Raw genomic sequence first — 23,743 nt, 5'->3', positions numbered from 1 at the left:
CGAGCTTAACCCTATTGAGTATTTGTGGGATATGCTTAAAAGAAAAATTAGAGCTCGCCGGGAAAATCCACAAAACACCGCACGGCTAGTACAAGCTGCTCTTGAAGAATGGAGCAACCTACCACAACAAAATGTTGATAATTTGATTAGGAGCGTGCCCCCGCAAACTGAAGCTTGCATAAGGACTAGAGGTGATAACACTACAAAAAAAACAAAAAAAAATTAATAAAAACAATATAAACATTATTCGTTTTACATTGAAATTTATTTTGCTATTGACGTTAAAACAACTAATTTGTTTTAATTTGTTTTTTAAATACTTTATTGTTTTATTCAATTGTTATGTATTTGTGACTAAACTGCTTTAAAATAAATATTCTTTGACTTTGTGTGTTCGTTTTTTTAAATCCGCACGAAATAATAAGAAATATCAGATGATTCCATTGTTAGTTTGGATGTGTGTAATTAGTCCGTTTTTTAACGGTAAAATATTGCAAAACCTCTAAATTTTAAAGAACCGCTTGGATTAACATGCAATTTGGCATACACATAGCTAATAAGTCAAATAAAAAAGTGATATTGTGCCGATATGTGCTTTTGCCCTGGGGGTGGTTTTCACCCCCTTTTGTGGGTAAAAAAATATTCGTCCAAAGAAAGTCAGGAAATGGATAAACTGGCTAATTTTAAGTAACTTTTGTTCTATAGAGTTTTTTAACTAAGTCAATACTTTTCGAGTTATTTGGCAGTGAATATGTTCATTTTTTTTCAACAAAATAGCCACGCTTTTAGACGGTTTTTCGCAAATAACTCAAATAGTAAAAATTTTGTCGAACAATCATTCTTGGCAAAAATATAGCCTGTAAAAAATTTTAAAAAATGGTGTATATCTCTCATCTCTACACCTAGTAGAAGTAGAGTTATAGCTAATGAAAAATAGGTTCCTATTCGTCAAATTCCAAATGGAATACTTTAACGTGAAATAACCAAAAATGAAGCACATTTCGGAAAAAACTCATTAGAACTTATTTAAAGTGTTTAAAAAAAGCTTCATTTTTGTTTAAAAAAAAATTCTAACATCAAAATTAAACAAGTTACGCTCAAAATAAAGTTAGTCCCTTTTTTTTGGTAAAAAAATCGGGAAAATCGCCCCCTAATTAGTATCTTAAATGAACTTAATCGTTACGACTTTACAAGTTTCTTGACTCGTGTATATATTGTTATATGATCTGTAAGTTTCATCGGTTCAAAGTCCTTATTATTGAAAGGTCTGTAGTTAAAAGGGGTTGAACGAATCACTGATCACGAATGTATGCAAATTTAGAAACACCAAATCTTAATCAATTTTTGTCTAACAGAAAAACAAAAAAATACATGATATTCAGAAATCAAATCTGACTTTTTTTGTTTTTCGAGATATTTGGTATCTTTAACAATTTTTAAGTTATTTTGAAAAAAAAAGCATATTTTTCAGAATTAAAATTTTTAAAAATTTTATTTTGAAACCAAATTTTTTCAAAAATAAGCACTTTGAATCGATGAAACTTACAGACCATATGAACACAACACAAGTAAAATAATTTGTGGAGCGGTAACGATTAATTTCATTTAAGTTGCTAAGTAGGGGGTGATCTTCCCGATTTTTTTTTTGCAAAAACAAAAGGGACCAACTTTATTTTGAGCGTAACTTGCTTAAATTTAATGCTAGCTACTTTTTGTAAAAACAAAAATAAAGCTTTTTTTAAACACTTTAAAAAAGTTATAATGGGTTTTCCCCAAAAAGTGCTTACTTTTTTGGATATTTCACGTCGAAATATTCTATTTGAAATTTGGTAAATATGAATCTATTTTTCATTGGCTATAACTTTGGTTCTACGAGATCCAAAGACCTAACGCGTGCACCATTTTTTTTACTTTTTTATAGGCTAGATTTTTGCTAAGAACGTTTTTTCCGACAAAATACTTACTTTTTGAGTTATTTGCACAAAACCGTTTAAAAATGTGGTTATTTTGTTGAAAAATGAACATATTCACTCGCAAATAACTCGAAAAGTGTTGACTTGGCGAAAAAGCTCTATAGAACAAAAGTTACTTAAAATTAGTCAGTTTATCCATTTCCGGACTTATTTTGCACATATATTTTTTCACCCCCAAGAGGGGGTGAAAGTCACCCCCAGGGCAAAAGCACACATCGGCACAATATCACTTTTTTTCTTTGACATGTAAGCTATGCGTATGCCAAATTTCATGTCAATCCAAGCGGTTCTTTAAAATTTAGAGCAAAAACCGTGAAAGAATGGACTAAATTCTAAAGGTGGCTGCAGACTATGCATGTATTATCGATTCGTGTTGCACGATGTATGATTCGTCCAGTATGTTGTAGTTCGTAGTAATTCGCAAATGGAGCATACAGACTATGGGTTTTTTACGATTCGTATGCACGGTGCCTTACGCAGCCTTCCCACGATCAGCAATATCGCGGACGGACGCGGACCAGCTCGCACCGGCGCACCGTGGAAAGTGTCTCGTCCGTGGTAGCGGTGGTAGCACTGATACGATACGTCTATGCTGGTGCGTTTCCGTTGAGAGTCGGTAAGTTGTTCATTCGCTGACACGACTCTTAGTTGTCTGTGGTGTTGCTAAAGTTTGTTGCAGTTGTTTTTATGAGTTTTTTGCTAAAAACATAGAATGGACAACTTATTTTTGATCTTTTAAATCTGTATCAAAATGAACCAACTTTATGGAATTCTACAACGCCAGAGCATAAGAACAGGAACGATAGATACGATGCACGGAACCGTATAAAGAATTAACTAAAGGATAGTACTGTTTACATTCAAGAGTTTGAAAAAGGAGTGAGTTAAATGGTTAAATCAAACACTACATAGACGGATCTACACACACAGATTCTCACGGACCATGGGAAGAGCTATGTCTGCGGTGCGTTGCCATCCGTGGTCGTCAAATGGGAATGAGGTATAGGATGTTCGTTGATTTACCGCTCACAAGAGAGAATTATTGTGCACACACGAATTAGTCCTGTCGCCAGGGGGGTACAACGGACTCCTTTATTCAGATGGACTTACCCAAGTTTTTTTATGTATTTTGACCCGTAGAACACGAATTTTTTGGGTAACAGTTGATCCGGATATCGATAAGATTGTTATAAACAAAGAACTTGAGGAATTACATAACAGCGATTTTTCCAAAAATAAAATTTTATTTTGTTTATCCTTATTATTATTTTATCCCTTACTTTTGTTTTATTTTTTTGTATCTTTTGGGTCATTCTAAGCAAAAAATGTTGTTATAAGTTTTTCGTAGGATGCATAGTTTCCAGATAAACGCGGTTGAACTTTCAAAAAATCGAAAAATTGCAATTTTTGAACCCGAATAACTTGATTAAAAATTAAAATAGCAATTCTGCTTACCGCATTTGAAAGTTCAAGTCAAATTATACCGGTTTTGATTATTTGCATTGCTAAAAATTAATTTTTTTATTGTCAAACAAAAATATAAACAACTAGTGTTTCCCGTGCCAAATGCATGCGTTTTAATGCACTACGTAGAAATTGCCTGTTTGTAGGCTCTCGCCTAGTCGTTCGATTTAAATGAGAAATGCATTGAAAACATCACTTTGTTTTTCGAAAAATCGCTGTTATGTAATTCCTCAAGTTCTTTGTTTATAACAATCTTATCGACATCCGGATCGACTGTTACCCAAAAAATTCGTGTTCTACGGGTCAAAATACATAAAAAAAACTTGGGTAAGTCCATCTGAATAAAGGAGGCCGTTGCACCCCAACCCCCCCCCCCAGGCGAGACTAAATCATGTTGTTATCGAATCGATTTTTAACGAACAAGACCCTACATTCGTGAACTGCCCGCGAATCGCGCATCACGAATCGCTAATACATGCACAGTCTGTAGCCAGCTTTAGATTTGCGTTACGTAATATTTGAACGCCTCCTCAGCGAGAAGAATTAAAAATACTGTCTCCAATTTTTATATAGCCCTTTTTATATTCGAATTATCAAATAAAGGCCTCTCCCATTTATAGCCTTTCATCCTTGTGTGTAAACCATTTCCACATTTGTCCTGCGACTCTTTTGATGTCGTCGCTCCAACGCATTTGAGTTTTTCCAGTTTCCTCTTAGTCTCTTCGCTTCGTACAGTCGCCAGTTTCCAACTTCTTTGTTTTTATCTATCATTTTCGAGACGTTCGTTGTGTCCAGCTCATTTCTCATTTCCATTTTAATTTAGCTGCTTGTTCCACAGTATCCCTAATCTGTATTATTATATAATGCAATACCAAAAGTTGTCTATATCTATTATCTCTATCTCTATTACTCGAGCCAAGAGTACACAAAACCTGACGCAAGAATGAGACAAAGGTTGCAAAGAAATCTATGTTGTCATATTAATTGGCTAGTCTAGCAGTTCTTGAATTGAAGTTGTTAAATCCATAGTTAGTGCGATGTATAGGGTAACGGCAACTAGATTTAGATCTGGTAGGTCTAGATGGAACATGTATATTAATTTTATTGAGCAAAGAAGAAGCAGCAGCTCTACCATGCAGAATATTGTAAAAGGTGATAAAATCTCTCTTCTTATGACGCATAGAAATGGGTGGCATATTTAATGTAGCAAGTAAATCTGCATCATTGTAGTTGTCCAAGATGTTTAATTTGAAAGCAATCTGTTTAAGGAATTTATGCTCAACACAACACAAGGCCTCAATATGCACACCATAAAAAGGTGACCATACACTGGACGCATACTCAAGGTGGGGACGGACAAGAGAGCAATAAAGCGTTTTTAAGGCAGTAATCCCAGTAAAATCCTGTGTGCTTCTTCTGATAAAGCCAAGCATCTGAAATGCCTTGTTGACTACATTATTTAAGTGATCAGAAAGTTGTATAGTTGCATCCAAATTAACACCAAGATCCTTGATGAAAGGTACAGTATCTAGGCAATGCTGTCCAATCTTGTATTCAAAATTGATTGGGGATCTAGATCGAGAAAACGTAATGGCTTTGCATGTAGATGGATTCAGACTCATCCCATTTCTTGTACACCAGTCCAACAAATTGATTAACTCATATTGAACGTTTATCACAGTCATTGGGAGACAGTTTATCACATTTATCATTATCAGACAGCTCAATTTTAAGTCATCGGCAAACAGCAAAAAAGGGAAGAAGAAAAACATTCGTGAATATCGTTTATAAAAATGTTAAACAGAAGAGGCCCAAGATGTGATCCTTGAGGAACCACTGAAGGAACAAGAATTGATTTGGAAAGAAGATTACAAATTTTTACCATGTGTCTAGGATTAAAAAAATAGCTGCTAAACCAATAAATCATTGGTTCATCAACACCAATCATTCTGAGCTTATGGACCAACATACTATGAGACACCCCGTCGAACGCCTTGGAGAAATCAGTGTAAATTGTATCAACTTGATACCCCCCCCCCTCAAGGGAGTCAAACAAAAAATCTACACAAGTTAGTAGGTTAAGCTCAGTAGATCTATGGGGTCTGAACCCAAATTGTTGATCGATAAGTTTAGGCTCGAGTAAAGGAGTTAAAAAGTCACAAACCAGACTCTCAAACACTTTATGTATCACACCAAGGACGCTAATAGGACGATAATTACTAACGAGAGATTTATCCCCGTCTTTAAATATAGGCTTAATAAAACTCTTTCCAGTAATCTGGAAAAACACCAGTTTGAAGGGAACAATTAAATATGTAATACAATGGCCTGGATAGGTTAAAACTGCATTTCTTTAAGAACAAAGGAGGTATACCGTCAGTGCCTGGGCCCTTATTGATATCGAGAGAAGAGAGCTTGGTGTATATTTCTGATCTTAAAATTTTATGATTAGTGATATAAATATTGGATGAAGATAGTTCATGATTGGGCATGTTGAGATTACTCTGAGAATAAACTGTGGAAAAATAATCAGCAAACAAATTTGCAATATCTTTGCCTGAGCTACAATATTTGTCGAGATATGTAAGTCCATTAGGAAAAGCACTATTTTTAAAAAAGCACTAGTTTTGTTCCAGGTTGCTTCGTTTGTTTGCCGATCTACATATGAGTGAAATACCAAGCATCTGTCGTTCCATGACTTTGGTTCCATTGAGTTTTTCGAATCTTGTCCATGTTCATTTTTGTGAATGTGCAATGTGCAGGTTTGAGCTCCGTAAGGGAGAACAGGAAAGATACAAGAATCGAACACTTTGTTACGAAGGTTTTGTGGTATCATTTTGTCTTTAATATTGTCTCCAATAGAGCGCAGATTTTTATTGGCGCAGATGGAAAAAATTTGCATCCGCAACATCCCTAAAACGAATCCTGATGCACCTACAAGATTTTTCCTTTAGACGCTCGGAATTTAAAAAATTATTTTAACTATTAGGGTAATTTCGCCTGTTCGCGTCCATTTAGTGCAGTTGGTAAGTTTGAAGAAGAAAATAGAAATGTCCCAGCACTTATTTCAATGAAAGATTTATGTAATGTGTTCATTATATAGTCTATTTTAAGGTTAACTCTTAGTTTAGTTCAAAACATCTTGTGTTTTTCTTTTAAATAAACAAATTTCAGAATTAAGCGTTTCACCCACTTTGCGTCCACAAAATCCAAATTGCGTCCACTAGTAGACCATTTGGCGTCCACCAGGTTAGAATAGGAATGTAAGGCTAATATTTTTAAGATCATGTAAAGAAAGACTGGATTTTAACAATTTCTTTATTTAAGAATATATAGTTATTTAAAAATCAAAATTATCATGTTTTTGGCTATATCATAGTCACAAAACAATACAATAATTTTGTCTAATCTTACCACCACAAGAAATGTTGAATCATATTAACTATGAGACAAGGTATGATTATTAAGGCCTTAGAATTTTAATCAATGACACAAGTCACATTAAAAAGACTTTGGCCTCTAAATAACTTAATCCTACAAATCGAGTGCATTTTAGATGATACCATTTAATACACTTCTTGTCACAGCCAATGTTTTTCTCATCGTCATCTTCTACATCTGAAGTTAGTACATCGTCACATTCAGGACATTTTACTCATTCCACGACTGGTTAATTTTCTTTCTTAAATGCTATATCTACCATTTCCTGTGTGACTTCTTGAAGAGGATGTATCTTCTTTTTTCGTTTCGGAGCAGTTTTACGAACCATGTTAGAATCTTTTAAAGTTTTTTTCTGTTCTTGTTTCTCTATTCCTTCTAACTTTCTTTTTTTGTATTGCTTCCTGCTTTTCGTTCTTGATCTTCTCTTTATCTTCATAATACTTTCTCCAAGCAGCAGAATATATGACTGCTGGAGTTCTTTGATTTTCTTTTCTTGCTTTGTTAGAAATTTCAGGCAACATCAGGTGGTTTTTAAATGGATCAGGGATTTTCTTTTGTTAATTCTCCAACACAGCTGAAGCTGGTCGTACTCGAGGAGACTTTTCTAAAAAGGTTGGTAGCGATGCAATTGATGCTGATAAGTCGAAGAAGTCGAAAGCGGTTCTGGCTTTTGTTCCTTAGTAAGAGTATCTAACAATTCCTGTTTTTTTAGCCATGCACCTTTTTTCATCTACTCCTAGCGCTGGCTCCGGTCCAGTTTCTTTACTCCATCTGGTCTGCGCCCACTGATTTTGTCCAATATTGTGGTCTTGGGAATAGCATATCCTTTTCATATTTGTCTTATCGATTTCTTCTTCTCTCGAATTTCATTTAACGCTTTTTTTAAATCTTCTTCTATGTATGTTCTCTTTTCCTTATTTTTCCTTGTCTCTGAAGAACTGATCTTAAACAGAACATTTGGAATCAAAAAAATTACTTACTTCATTCAAATCATTCATTTCAATCAACTATATAATACATTTTAAATTTCCAAAGAATTTAGTCGTATGTTGAAAAAAGGACGCAATTTGTTCTCTTGATATCCCTTGTAGGTATAGTTTGCGTCCATTGCGGACGCAAAGTGTAAGTTTTAGAAATTCGGTGTACTAATTCGCGTCCACCTTATTTTAACTGTTAACTATAAAAAATATAAGCAAATTCATAATTAATATTACTCCTTTTTTAATTATTAAAGTCTGTGTGTGTGTTTATGTTTTATTGGCACTGGTTATTAAATTAAAAAATTATTAAAGTCTAAAAACAGCTATTTATCGTAAAATTCACATAAAAAAATAAAATACTTACCGTTAACCGTGCTGCTGCACACTATTTTTTTCTCAATATAAGGCACATCCGCACTTTCTTTTTGACAAGACAAAACTAAAAATTATTTTAAACAGGATTGGTTGGGCGTATGAAAGTTTTGTCTGTGTGTGCATGTGTCTTATATATTGAGGTATTAGCGGTAATAACTCTTCGTTTTATTGGCGCGTTAGTATACTTATTTTCGAGAATTTTCAAAAGAAGAGCCGTAAAATGGACGCGAATTGGGCGATGGACGCGAACAGGCGAAATGACCCTATACCACGTCCTCAATACTTATGAGAACAATAGATTGTATATATTTCATTGCAACCTATTGTTCATTTCTATTTTTTTATTTCCGTAAACATTTCGTGTAAATAAGTACGTTTATATTTCCAATTAACGTGTTTAAATTGTCTTCTTGAATTGTAAATACAACCTTTTAACAATAAGCTAAAAACTCATAACAAATACACCATTTGACCGTACCATAACTATAATAAAACAATAGGTGCTAACTTCAGTAAATACACGATGTTTGAAATCGAATACCGATATTTTTAAAACAGTAAAAAAAGAAACAAAACCTCAAACTTTACGATGATGATGTCAGATACCATGTACACAATGTAAAGGTAAACCCACCTATATTCTTATTATTTTTGACAACATACCTGAGGCAAAATAAAAATTGTCCGTATGTAATTCAATTACAGAAAAACTAATAAATAATCTTTACTGGAGAACTGGAGTGACTCACGATTTTTATTGACATGCAATATCAGGTCAACTATTTTTGACTTCTCAAATATGTGTATTAGACTCATTTAGACCAGGGCATTTAGCACAAAATAAATCGATAAGACAGGACCTAAGAGACTTGCAACTTTTTGGATTGTGTTCAGAATGATGTCAGGAAAAAAGTCTACTAGGTAAAAATCCCTATGCTTATTTTGCATGTTTATGAACTTTTGGAGGAGCATTTTATGCACTTTAAAATGCAATTATCTATTCATTTCCAATAAATTTGAGATTTAGATTTAAATAATGCTTTTTAAAGTAGTTAATATAAAATATCCTTGATAAATTATAACATTGCATTGAGTAATGTATAGACCAAACAAACTAATATCTATATAATATTCTGAAGATTTTTTTCAATAATATTGATTATTTCATTCATAGGAGATTCGGACCAATAAAAAGCTACAGAAATCTAAATTAAGCTGATTATTTTTTGACGATTTTAACTTCCAATCCTATAGTAAGATATTTGATCACGTGTTTAATTCTGTCCAATCAGATCAAAATTATACTGAGAATTATCGACTGTAGAAAATTACCGATAGAATTTTTTTAAGTATGGGCCATTCCACGAACATACGCCTGTTTTGGTTTACTTCGACAACGAATATATTACTGTGCAACGTAAGAAGTACGAAAGTAAATGGCGCTAATAATTATTCCAATAAACAACAATGTAATTTGCAATTTACTTTCGTTCTTCTTATTTTGCACAGTAAAATATTCGTTGTCGAAGTAATCCAAAACAGTGGCGGCTCGTACCACTTTAAGAAGGTAGTGCCAGAATTCGGCCAGCCGCCAAAATTTTTAGTGACGGGTTCACGATATTGTCAAAAAAGTTATAAAACAAAAATTAAAAAATAATAGGCGCTGATACTTTTACCTTATGTATCTTATGTATATTTATCTGAGGTGCCAAGAAATTGTGCAAAATTTATCAAAACATTTCCGTAAATTCATTAACAATAAAAAACTCTCAACTAAAAAACTAATATTACTTAGCTTGTACATATTACGATTTAGTTTCTATTTACAAAATTATAAAAATAATACTAAGTGCGTTCGCGGGTGCCTGTCGGCGACTAGTCGGCGACAAATTAGCAGCAAAACGCATGCGCACTTTAAAATGATATAAATAATATCGTTAATAGATAAATAATCAAGGTATATTTACCTATTATAATTTAATAATTAGTTATTAATATTAATTAAAAGTAAATTTACCTCGTTTATTTATCTATTAACGATATTATTTATATTAAATGAGGTTCGAAATTGTCGGCGACAATTTGTCAACTGTACCCGCGAACGCACCTACTATTTCATTATTTACACACATGCACAAAGTTGTGTTAATACCACTTTTAAAGTTTACGATACATTCTTCTTGTTTTTTTTTTGGTTGCAAAGTTTTCAATGACTTTATTATTAAAATTATCAATACCATTTACAAAATGCTTTTCTGCAGATACCTAAGTCGTTATTCTTTTATTGTATTTTTAACTAATGTTTTAATTCGTTTTAACATCGAAAAACAGCGTTCTGCTTCAGATATTGATATAGGAATGGTAATTAAAATGCTTAAAAGTTAAATAGTTTCTTCCAATGTGCTTCTTAAACCTTCCTCATTTAATAAAACTCATAGCGGAATAGCCCCAGAGGTAGTACTTAATTCGTCTCACTAATACAGTACTTCTAATTCAGTTTTAAACTGAGTTTTGTTTAAAAATTAAAATTGTCTCCATGTTTCATTAAAAAATGATTCGGGGAACCGACGCTTGTAAGCAGAAAACTTCTCCGACATAAATAAATTAGAAGCAACTACATGTCAGGAGACGGTAGACCTTTGAAAGATCTGGAACTTTAAATATTATGAACCTTTAAGTCGTTGTCTAATTCGGCGCTAAAATTGATCAGTTCCTTAAATATGCCTCTATTTTGTGAATTTTTTTTCGTCGTGACCTCTTTAAGTTAACTCGAAAGCTCCACAAAACCTTATAAAATTTGTAAAGAAAAACCACCAAAAGAGTTTTTTTAAGATAGTAATCTGATTCATTGTCAATTAATAAATTAAACTAATAATCAAAATATTATTTATACTACACCCACGATCATGATGCACTAAAAGTTTAATAATAATATTAATATTATAAATACAAAAACTTTAACAGAAAATATACATAACAAAAGCGACAAGCCAGCACTTAAAGAAACTCAAAATCTTGTGCCAGGCACGAGATTCCCATTTAAGGTATACTTAGTGTGACCAACTCCAATTCAGTCGAATTCGGGACAAGGCTAAAAAAAATACCTAAAATCCGGGACATTTCAATGAAAATTAGGCCATTTTCTTTTTAATATGAAACTTCAAGATCATCCTTTTATTGATCATTTAACATTTTTATGTTGATAATCATATTTTTGATGGTGTTAATCCACAATTGGTTGTAGTAATAATTACATTTTTGTTAGTTTTTGACGTTTTGACTTTCAATCCCGAAATCGTTATCAAAAAGGAAAATTAGAAAATCAACTGATGAAAATAGTTGAAAAAACCGAAAAAAAACTTTGTCAGCAAACATTACATACATCGTTGCATGCGGCATATGGCTCGGACAGCTGATTCATATGTAGGTTATACATGAACTGTTATTGTTTTTGAATCCTCTTAAACGACAAAAAGTCTACAGTTTGAATTTTCGTAGAACTCAATACGATATAAAATGTATGCCTTTTGGAAATGGTATTAGTATTACACTCTAGAAATTGTCGACTTTTTTCGTCTCACCAATTCAATTTAATGTGAATTATTTAAAATTTTCAAAATAGAATTTTAGCAAAACGTTCACAATTCGGATGGCCCGGAAGCCTTGACCGGAACGCCGGGACACGAGTTCATAATTCGGACCATGTCCCGGATTTTTCGGACTAGTTGGTCACACTAGGTATACTAAATAGTCCAATATAGCTCTTTCTCTGTCACTTATATAGGATGCTCGTAAAATCTTTCTCTTTTCAGCCGTGGTAATACCAATTTTGGCTCGAGATTCTACAGCCGAATAATCTCCGCTGTAAGTGGCAGCGATTGTACTACGCGCACAGTTGCCAGATTTTATATAATTTATGAAGATAAAAAGAAATACACACAAAAAATTAACAGGCATTAAAAGATTTTAAAAATAAAAATATGCTTCTGCATAGTTAGTAAGGTAGTGCCATGGCTCTATGGCACTACCTCACGAGCCGCCACTGATCCAAAACAGGCGTATGTTCGTGGTATAGGGTATACGCTGTGAGCTCGTACGTAGAGGGGATATTTACAAATTCGCGAGCGCCAGTAGTGACAAATCTGTAAACGTTCACCGGAAATTTGACATAAATGTCAAAGTGATTAATTTAAAATTAAACTTAAAAACATTAATTATAAAAAATATTAGTTGGTCAAAGCTGTGGTATATATTTTTACCTTAAATATACTTACGTTTTAAATACTGAATTTAAGTTTTTTTAATGTTCCGTAATATCTAATTATAAATTAATCTATTAATTCTTAGCGCCATCTACACGATAATTGTGAAAGTATCCGAAGTAAGAAATTCATATTTTATCAATATAACGTCAAAATAATTAGTAAAATCTTAAAAAAATCGATTACAATTTAATTACTTTTTTGCGTTGTAAATATTAAGCGATAACAATTAAATAATAAATTTAAAAATTACCGGTGAAAGTTGAATTAGTAATCCGCTAGGAGCGCCACCAGCGAAGCTCAGGGCGTATAGATTGTTTCTGTTTAATAGCAACCAGTTTCCTAGTTTTGACATCTGTCACATTTAAGAAAATATCCATAATATACGTATTAAAAAATAATCTTACGAATATCACACAACAGTAAGAATAAACAAGAAAATAATGCTTCATTTTTACTCAAATTTGTTGTAATGAGACAACAAATTTTCGAAAAACTGTCGCATTATTTTCAATTTATTCTCACTCTCTTGTGATATTATACCCGATTATTTTTTAATGGTTTTAACTTCCAATCGTATAGTAAGATATTTGATCACGTGTTTAATTCTGTCCAATCAGATTAAAATTATACTGAGAATTATCTACTGTAGAAAATTACCGATAGAATTTTTTTAAGTAGATTGTTTCTGTTTAATGGCAACCAGTTTCCTAGTTTTGACAACTGTCACATATAAGAAAATATCCATAATATACGTATTAAAAAATAATCATACGAATATCACACGACAGTAAGAATAAATAAGAAAATAATGCTTCATTTTTACTCAAATTTGTTGTAATGAGACAACAAATTTTCGAAAAACTGTCGCATTATTTTCAATTTATTCTCACTCTCTTGTGATATTATACCCGATATTTTTTAATAATTGCCCGTCGTCAAGTATATTACGTCAGATGCCCTTCGTTGCTACGAAAAAATGCATTCGGTGACATTAATGACAATTAATATTTTAAAAATTATAAAAGTGATAACTTTTAACCGTAAAATATTTATAACAACTCTGTGTTTAATTGTACTAATTTGTACTTACATAAATAAATTACAATAAAATTTTGGATTTGAACAGTTTTATTCATGAAATAATCGCAACAAATTGCACTCGATCTCTAAAATTAATATAGAATTTTAGAGCTCTTGTGCAATTACTACTGATAATTTTAAAGTAGATTTAAATGTAAACAATAATATTTTATCTCCATCTAGGGCTAGACAATCTATAGATTATGTACTTTGGAAGGGAACTACAACGTTAAAGGAGTTTTATTGTTTTCATATGTTCAAGGGACTCCCAAATATGAAAAAACCGCTGAGTGCTACCATTTAAGGGGGTGCGTTTTTTTTAGAAAGGGTTAAATTGGTTACTCTATACATTAGGGTGAATTATATGCACTTTTCATACACATATGGCTACAGAAAAGTTGTTCAAAATTAAACCAATACGAACAATGGTGAATAATGGACGTAAGGACGTATTGAGTGCCACTGAGAAATTGTGACATTTTTATCAAATTCAACAAAAAGTTCCGTGCCGCCATTGGTTGTCGTATTCATGCAAATATTCCTGGTGTATTTCTTATTTATTGTCTTTTGAAGGGAGTGGAATAAACTAATCTTTTCATAATGATAAAACACAAACCAAAACATTGTTGTCGGCAATACGTGACTGTTGATAAAACATAGGATCAATTATACACACTACAGACACACTAGCAGTTAAAGCAATGTAAAAACCGCAGCTTAAACTAAACCAAAACCAACAACCCACGCCGTATCAATAACACTCTTTGAAAACTTCAGCTTTTTTAAACAGAAAAGATATTCGCGATAAAAAACAAAGTAGCTGACCTCTGGTGGAATAAATTTAAGCTACTATAAGTAGGAATAAATTTTTAGTAAATTTCAGCATTATGAGTACATCAAAATATTTTAAATCAAATCGGTATTGTTCTATTCGTTAATTGAATGTTTGTTTATACCATTTGTATCGGCCATTTTCTTGCATTCGACCTGCCTTCTATATTCCGTTTCAATCGCGAATTCACATTGATAGGTATCTTGAAAAACTGGAAAACAGACCAGGCAATAAAAAACGAGTACCAGTATTTTTTCGCCCATTTCGGCGCCTATCTGAATTAAAAATATCTAAGAAAACAAAAACATCTTTTATCAACATAACGCATCCGCTCAAGCGGCCACTGCACAGCAAAAATTATACATGATACTTTCGGACATCTTGGATATTAAAGCACCCTATGTACGCACAGCTGAATGTGGCTGAATTTTTATGTTTGTGCTTCACAGTGTTGCCATGCTGTTTTCTATATATTTCTTTCATAATTTCAATCAATGTTAAATGAACCTACAAGAATAATAGAATAATAACGTTTACTTCTCCGTCATTATACTAGGTAAAATGACAAATAAGGTGTCAAATGAAAGCTTATAGACCTAGATTGTCTGTCCCTCAAAAAATAAGCGGTATATTGGGGATTTCTAATGTTGACATTAAAAGTTGCACTATTTTTTTTTCTATAAAACATTTTGATCTAAAACTTACCAGAAAACTTCTTTGTACTCTTTACTTTAGAATAAACGTGATTGAGAAGCTAAATTTTAAACTTCGTCACACAACTTTTACGATTAAACTTTGCAATGCACAAATCCGCACCTTTTTCTTTGAAAAATTCATAACCTTTATCATGATAAGAATAAAAACTTGAGGCAGATACCTTTGTCTTCAGAAATGTTACAGCTATATAGTGTAAAAATTTCAGAAAAAAAATATTAAAATCGAACAGAGTTGTAGCGAGGTAAACGCAAAAAACGTGATTTCTTTTTTTTTATTTTTAGGTTAAAATTGCGATTTTGACAATGTTCCCCCACATAAAATTCAAAATAAACTTCATTTTCGTTTTCAGCACCCTCGAAAATATAAAGTATGAATAAAATTAGCCATTCATCCCTCTGTGGTCAGTATCTCGAAAACTAAACGCTTTTTTGAGGGTGTCACGCTCGTGTATAATATCACAAAAATTGTAACGTGATAATATGAAAAAATAGAGGATACGGCAACGATGTCACAAGTGATGGTCGGATCGAACACCAAAATCTACACAGACATATTAGGGTGCTTTAATATCCAAGATGTCCATACTTTCTTAGACCACCATCCACCGTATTCGTCAGATTTGGCCACATGTGACGATTGTGATTGGTACCTACAAACTAAAAAAAATGATTATGATCTAGAAGGTGAAGTGCGTATGTAGAAGTGTCTGTTTTTCTATTGTTGAATGCCCTTTTGTGTTCTGCTATCCGTTTGTCAAAAGTTCTGCCAGTTTGACCGATGTACGTTTTCGGACAGTCACCACAAGTTAGTTTGTACACACCACTCTGTAGTTGCTTTCTCTTTCGGCTTTTATTGTTCTTAATATATTTGCTTAAGTTGTTGTTAGTTCTGAAAGCTGGTGTTATTCCTTTCTTTTTTATGTATCTGGCTATTGTTGTTGTTATCTTGCCAGTATATGTGAGAGAGCAGAAGGTACTGGGTTCTTTCTGTGGTGATGGATACACTAATTTCAGGGCTTTCTTATGGAGTTTTTGGTTTAAAATTTTGTTAACTGTTTGTTCGTTATAGCCGTTGTTTACTGCTATTTGTTTAATGATGTTTAGTTCTATTTCGAAGTTATTTTTTGTCATGGGAATTTCTGTCAGTCTATGTATCATGCTATGGTAGGCTGCTAATTTGTGTTGTGTAGGATGGGATGATGAATTGTGTATAGTTGTGTCAGTATGGGTAGGTTTATGATATACGGAGAACTCATGTTTGTTGTGTAGTCTGGAAATCGTTACATCTAGAAAGTTTATAGAATTATTCTGTTCTGTTTCTACTGTAAACTCAATATTATTATGAAGTGAATTAATATATGATAGAAATTGGTCAAGTTGTCTGTTAGTTCCTGTAAAGCATACTAGTATATCATCCACGTATCTCCACCAATATAAGAACTGTTTAAATACGGGATGTTTAGAAATTGTTGTTTCAAGTTGGTTCATAAATATATCTGATAGCAATGGGCTTAGAGGATTACCCATAATAAGTCCTGCACTGTTGTTTGTGTATATTTGATTATTGAATTCAAAATAGTCTTGATTTATGCAAATTTCAAGAAGGTGTAAAATTTCAGATGCAATGATCGGATTTGTACTATTATGGTCTAAAAGATTCTTAACTAAAACAAAAGTTTCTGTAGGAGGAACACTAGGGAAAAGATTTTTTACGTCAAATGAAATTAGTCTGGAGTTTTTGGGCAATTGAAAATGTTGTATTTTATTAACTAGTTCTAGTGTATTTTTTACGGTGAATTATACTGGCAAGATAACAACAACAATAGCCAGATACATAAAAAAGAAAGGAATAACACCAGCTTTCAGAACTAACAACAACTTAAGCAAATATATTAAGAACAATAAAAGCCGAAAGAGAAAGCAACTACAGAGTGGTGTGTACAAACTAACTTGTGGTGACTGTCCGAAAACGTACATCGGTCAAACTGGCAGAACTTTTGACAAACGGATAGCAGAACACAAAAGGGCATTCAACAATAGAAAAACAGACACTTCTACATACGCACTTCACCTTCTAGATCATAATCATTCTTTCAATGAAGAGTTTCAAATTCTACATATTCAAAATAAAGGCCTTAAGCTATCTTTTTTAGAATCTATGGAAATTAATAAACTGAAAAATACAGATATAATTCTGAATGACCAACTCGAGACAAATAGCTCCCCACTCCTCAACCTCTTCAGTTGAAGATTAAAAAGGCAAACACATTGTAAACTATATTACTTGAGAAAGGCACTCCGCCGAAACAGCTGTAGTCACTTAGATATAATAAATTTTGTGGAAGTATAGAAAACAAACGTTTTCAGTGTTTTATTGTTAGATAAAATGAACTTCCATCAAGTAACGGTCGAATCCATCAATTAAAAAAAATGGGTCAGAAGACATTGTTTTCCAACAAACTATGAGGTCATTGTTGAAACTTATTACATTATTTTTAAAAACTTGAGAAAAATGATTTTAAGAAGGATTAAAAACGTTGAAAAAGCGTCTTACCAAAAAAGAAAAATAGAAACGAAGGCAAGGTTAGAAAATAAAAAACAAAAATAATAAAAATCGTATTTTCTTATTAAAAGGTTCTGTTTTTCTCGAAACGAATCTAATAATGATCACACACACAATAAAAGAAGTGAAACGATAATGGTGAAATTAACACAAATTATAACCTTCTTATCATATGTTTATCTTCTGTTTTTTTACATTGTTCACTTGGTATGCAAATATTTTGAGGAAAAAACGCTGTGGTTTTCTCGCAAAACAGACTGTCCGTTTAAAGGGCGGGGGTTAAAATTTTTGATTTTCTTATTATTTTAAACGAAAGAACAACATAACGTGAAAAATACTCACTGAAAATTTTAGATTGATTAGAGCAAAATTACCGGAGAGACATGTTGAATATCTTCGACTCACTTTGCAGCGGCTTTGCGCCAGCACGCTTGAGCATAGTGAAAAACAAGAGGATGGGTACGTATTTTCGGCTGCAATGCTATTCAAATGGGGATTCATTTTTTCGAATCCTGAGAAAACTAATAAGTATTTTTGAAAAATTTAAACGCAGGATGAAAGATTACATTATTAGCGAGCGCCGAAAGTCCCTGAGAACTTCTATAATGTTTATTTTAATAAGTTACAGGGGTGAAAAACTAAGAGAAAATTTAGTGTGATTTTTAATTTCAGTAATCTGATTCAAAATAAACTTTTTATTTATTTTAAGGGACTTTCGGCCCTCGGTAATAATTTAGACTTTCATTCTGCGTTTAAATTTTTCAAAAATATTTATTGGTTTTTTCAGGATTCGAAAAAAATTAACACAATGTCCGTGGTAATACTTTCCAAATCTATCTTTGTCTTACAACGCACCAGTCGAATAGAATATTGTCAGCATATTTAGTACATTCTTTCACGGTTTTTGCCGAAAATTTAAAAAAACCGTATAGATTGACATGCAATTTGGCATACGCATAGCTAACATGTCAAAGATAAAAAGTGATATGGTGCCGATGTGTGCTTTTGCCCTGGGGGTGAGTTTCACCCCATCTCGGGGGTGAAAAAATATATGTCCAAGATAAGTTCCGAAATGGATAAACTGACTAATTTTCAGCAACTTTTCTTCTATAGAGTTTTTTCACCAAATCAATACTTTTCAAGTTATTTGCAAGTGAATGTGTTCATTTTTCAATAAAATAACCACGTTTTTAGATGGTTTTTCGCAAATAACTCAAAACGTAAGCATTTTGTCGAAAAAAATATTCTTAGCAAAACTATAGCCTATAAAAAAGTGAAAAAAATGGTGTACATATTAGGTCTCTATACCTAGCAAAACCAGAGTTATAGCTAATGAAAAATAGGTTCATATTCGAAAAATTCCAAATAGAATAATTCAATGTGAAATATCCAAATAATTAAGTATTTTTGGGGAAAACACATTACAACTTTTTTAAAGTGTTTTTTAAAAAGCTTTATTTTTGTTTTTATAAAAAAAATTTCTAGCATCAAATGTAAACAAGTTACGTTCAAAAAAAAGTTTGTCCCTTTTGTTTTGGCAAAAAAAATCAGGAAGATCACCCCCCAATTAGCAACTTAAATGAAATTAATCGTTACCGCTTCACAAGTTACTTTACTTATGTTGTGTTTATATGATCTGTAAGTTCCATCGATTAAAAGTGCTTATTTTTTAAAAAATTTAGTTTTAAAATAATTTTTTTAAAAATTTTAATTTTGAAAAAGATGCTTTTTTTCAAAATAACTTTTTAAAAAAATTTTTAGAGATACCAAAAATCTTAAACAATAAAAAAGTCGACTTTACTTTTCTGAATATTTTGTATTTTTTTGTTTTTCTGTAAGACAAAAATTGGTTAAGATTCGGTGTTTATAAATTTGCATACACTCGTGATAAGTGACTCGTTCAAGCCCTTTTAACTACAGCTCTTTAAAAAATAAGGATTTTGAACCGATGAAACTTACAAATCATAATATGATCAATACATATGCGTGTAAAAAACTTGTGAAGTGGTAACAATTAAGTTCATTTGAAATGCTAATTAGGGGGTGATTTTCCCGAAGGATCAACTTTATTTTGAGCGTAACTTGTTTACTTTTGATGCTAAAAAATTTTATTAAAAAACAAAAATAAGCATTTTTTAAACACTTTAACAATGTTAAAATGAGTTTTCCCCAAAAAAGTGCTTCGTTTTTTGGTTATGGCACGTTAAAATATTTGATTTGGAATTTGACGAATATGAACCTATTTTTAATTAGCTATAACTCTGCTTCTAATAGGTATAGTGACCTAATATATACACAATGTTTTTCACTTCTTTACGTGCTATATTTTTGATAAGAATTTTTTTTTCGACCAAATACTTACTTTATGAGTTATTTGCGAAAAACCGTCTGAAAACGTGGTAATTTTGTAGAAAAATTAACATATTCACTCCCAAATAACTCGAAAATTATTAACTTAATGAAAAAACTTTATAGAACAAAAGTTGCTTAGAATTAGTCATTTTATCCATTTCCGCGCTTATTTCGAACATATATTTTTCACCCACAAAAGGGGGTGAAACTTACCCCTAGGGCAAAAGCACACATCGGCACAATATCACTTTTTTTCTTTGATTTGTTAGCTATGTGTATGCCAAATTTTGTCAATCCAAGCGGTTCTTTAAAATTTAGAGGTTTTGCAATATTTTACCTTCAAAGAATGTACTAATTGTCAGTCAGACACTGACAATCAGTGACAATTTTAAATATTTGACGTGACATCGGGAATATTTTGAGTTGTTGATTAAATACTATTGATATTATAGTGTATTTGATAAATAATTGATTTAAGACGTGAACTTAATAAAAAGTTACTTATTGTGTATTATTTGTGGAAGATCCAAGCAGAGAATACATCAGGATAATAATATATTCTATGATCCAAGTATTTTGTTGTTAAATATGTTCAAAATTTTAAGCGTTCCATAGTAACAATATAGTATTAAAAAATCACTTTAACACTTTTCCTCTTTTCTCGATTGAGTATTCGTTTTTGTTGTACATACAGTGCGGTGGAATAAGTGTTACCCGCCTGTTAACTTGTTTATTTTAAGAATATAAGCAAAACGCTCGGACAGGTTGATTTTTAAACTAACCATAGTATATTATAGCATCAACGTTTCGAACTTTACGCGATCCCTCTTCAGGTGACAGCCCTAACTTTGCTTTTTTATATGGGAAAGTACATTATGTGACACCTCATTTAAAAGCTCTTAAAATACTGATTTCAAAAATGTATAATACTTTATTCCTGTTTGAGAGCGTAGGCGCAAAATTTCGGTCGAATTCTTTCTAAATGCAATCATTTTTTTCAAATCCTGTAAAAACTAATAAATATTTTTGAAAAATTTAAACGCAGAATTAAATATTACATTATTCTCGATGTTCCAAAGTCCCTGAGAACTTTTATAATGTTTATTTTAATAAGTCCCAGTGGTGAAAAAAAGAGAAAATTTAGTGTGATTTTTAATTTCAAATATATCATTCAAAAAAACTTTTTCTTTATTCTAAGGGACTGTCAGCCATCGGTAATAATCTAATCTTTCATTCTGCGTTTAAGTTTTTCAAAAATATTTATTAGTTTTCTCAGGATTCTAAAAAAATAAAAGCTCTTAAAAAGAGTTCGACCAAAATTTTGCGCCTACGCTCTCAAAAAGGATTAAAGTATTATACATTTTTGTAATCAGTATTTCAAAAGCTGTTAAATGAGGTGTCACATGATGTACTTCACCATTTAAAAAAATCAAAGTTGTGCCTGTCACCTGAAGAGGGATCGCGTAAAGTTCGAAACGTGGATGCAATAATATACTATGATTAGTTTAAAAATCGACCTGTCGGAGCGTTTTGCTTATATTCTTAAAATAAACAAGTTAACAGGGGGGGGTAACACTTATTGCACCGCACTGTATAAATTATTACAATCACTGAATACATAGTTAGTGAAAAAATTATCAGTAGTAATTGCACAAGAGCTCTAAAATTCTATATTAATTTTAGAGATCGAGTGCAATTTGTTGCGATTATTTCATGAATAAAACTGTTCAACACCAAAATTTTATTGTAATTTATTTATAGGTACAAATTAGTACAATTAAACACACAGTTGTTATAAATATTAATTTGACGGTTGAAAGTCATCACTTTTATAATTTTTAAAACATTAATTGTCAGTAATGTCACTGAATGTATTTTTTCGTAGCAACGAAGGGCATCTGACATAATATACTTGACGACAGGAAATTATCAAAAATTATCGATTTAATTTAGATTTATGTAGCTTTCTATTGGTCAGAATCTCCTATGAATGAAATAATCACATTTATTAACTGAATTAATAATTTGCAATTATAAAAATAACAGTTATCCAAGAACATTCAAAAGCCATCTCTTTAAGTTAATGATGACATTTTCAAGTAGAATGACATTCTAGTAATGTTTACATATCCATACCAGTGTGAATTTTACTACACGTAATTTGCCGTGTAAAGACAGAAAACGTAGGGATAGCCGTAAAATATTTGCGAATTATGTACCCATGGCCTTAAATAGCTGTATCCTTCTCTTCTGTAGATTACTGCGCGATTCAAAAACATATTTCGGTGTGCATCACTCTTCCCTTTACAATTTGACAGACAAATTGAATATTGAAAATAAAAGTTGTCAAAATTTCAAATACATTTTTCTCGATACCGGTTTTTTTAAGAAGCTGTGGACATTGAACTCAAAAACTACTTGACCGATCCACTTGAAATTTTGCATGGCAACCCTGCCGAGATATTTTTTGGTTTAGACTGATTTTTTATGTTTTAAGGTCGCTGAAAACAAAATAATATGAACAACGATGGTCCTCATGCTACCTGGCGCCCATGGTGGACCTCATCTCCTGGAGTTATATGGTATTTCATTGAAAATCAATCAAAAATCATTACTCCGGGGTTTTGGATTTTGGGTTGGACTGTCAACAGATGAGTTGCACTTGCAAATTTTGCAAATATTTGCAGATTTTTCATTTTCTGTGCACTTTGGAAATGCATTTTCTGTATACAAAAAATGTAATTTTCATTTTACTACCATGAATTTTGTTCACAAATTTTACTGACACTTTCCTGAAGAATAAAAAAAGTTGCATAGTGATTCATTTTGCGGCAGAAAATTGGTAGGTTAGTGCTTCATTTATTGATTCATTGTCTCGCCTATAGAATTGCTGTGTCTTTGGGACCTATTCTACCAGGAATTCTGTGGAACTAGGAAGCTATAACAACATTTTTGCTCTTTTTAGGGACATAGGACACTTTACTCTTGTATCTAACAATTCTTGATTAAAAAAAAACACTGTTTCTTGTAATATATCCAGCTCGATCCAGTGCTTTTTTTACATGCTGCATCCAGCAGCGCGGATCCGCAAAACGTGTCACATTCAAAATAAGTTACTTAATGTCTTTGTTACCTCTTTATTCAAAGCCGTGAGTCGGCAACTTGACATTCTATCGCACTAGCAGTAGCTCAGTATGCTTGAAAGTTTCTACAGCCTAAAATTTTGCATCGATAAAGCGATGAAAGCCATTGATTCTGCGATAAATTTCTCTGCTAGCGAGTGGTCAATAATGAATGAGTTGATTGCCACCATTTAACCGATGAAACTGGCTGTAGAAGCTCTTTGCAGAAGGGAGTCCACTTTGATAACGGCCAACACAACAATGAAATTTGTATTTAGACAAACTAAATAGCCAGGACTCTAGCCTTAGTGACGATCTATTGGAAGCACTACGCAACAGTATTGCGGAACAGCACCTCTCTGAAATTACAGGTACATTAGTGTATTTACAAAATCAAAAAAGTATGACGAGGAATTAAATAATCCTCGTTATTTCCCCAATCCGAAAAAGAATGTTTTGAAAATTTTGTTGAGCCGTATAAATAAAAAAGTGATTATGGAACCAGTACAAGAAGAAGATGGGCCAACTAATCCGGAGACCGTGAATTTTACTTTGGAAAAACAACTTGAGATTAAATTGA

General features: G+C 32.2%; 1 protein-coding gene and 1 long non-coding RNA gene across 5 annotated transcripts in view; one reads left to right on the top strand and one right to left on the bottom strand.

Moving 5' to 3' along the window:
• The window catches only part of LOC114327875 (ras-related protein Rab-5B), a 94,438-nt gene that overhangs the window by 56,125 nt on the left and 14,570 nt on the right, over positions 1-23,743 (bottom strand). The window lies entirely within an intron of this gene.
• LOC114327918 (uncharacterized) lies at positions 9,779-12,212 on the top strand. Its single transcript, XR_003652069.2, has 2 exons — positions 9,779-11,277; positions 11,972-12,212. It is a non-coding gene; the product is annotated as an uncharacterized LOC114327918 (long non-coding RNA).

Source organism: Diabrotica virgifera, chromosome 7, assembly GCF_917563875.1.
Source record: "Diabrotica virgifera virgifera chromosome 7, PGI_DIABVI_V3a".
NCBI lineage: Eukaryota > Metazoa > Arthropoda > Insecta > Coleoptera > Chrysomelidae > Diabrotica > Diabrotica virgifera.
The sequence above is the reverse complement of the archived record's forward strand: the minus strand, read 5'-3'. Positions and strand labels throughout refer to the sequence as shown.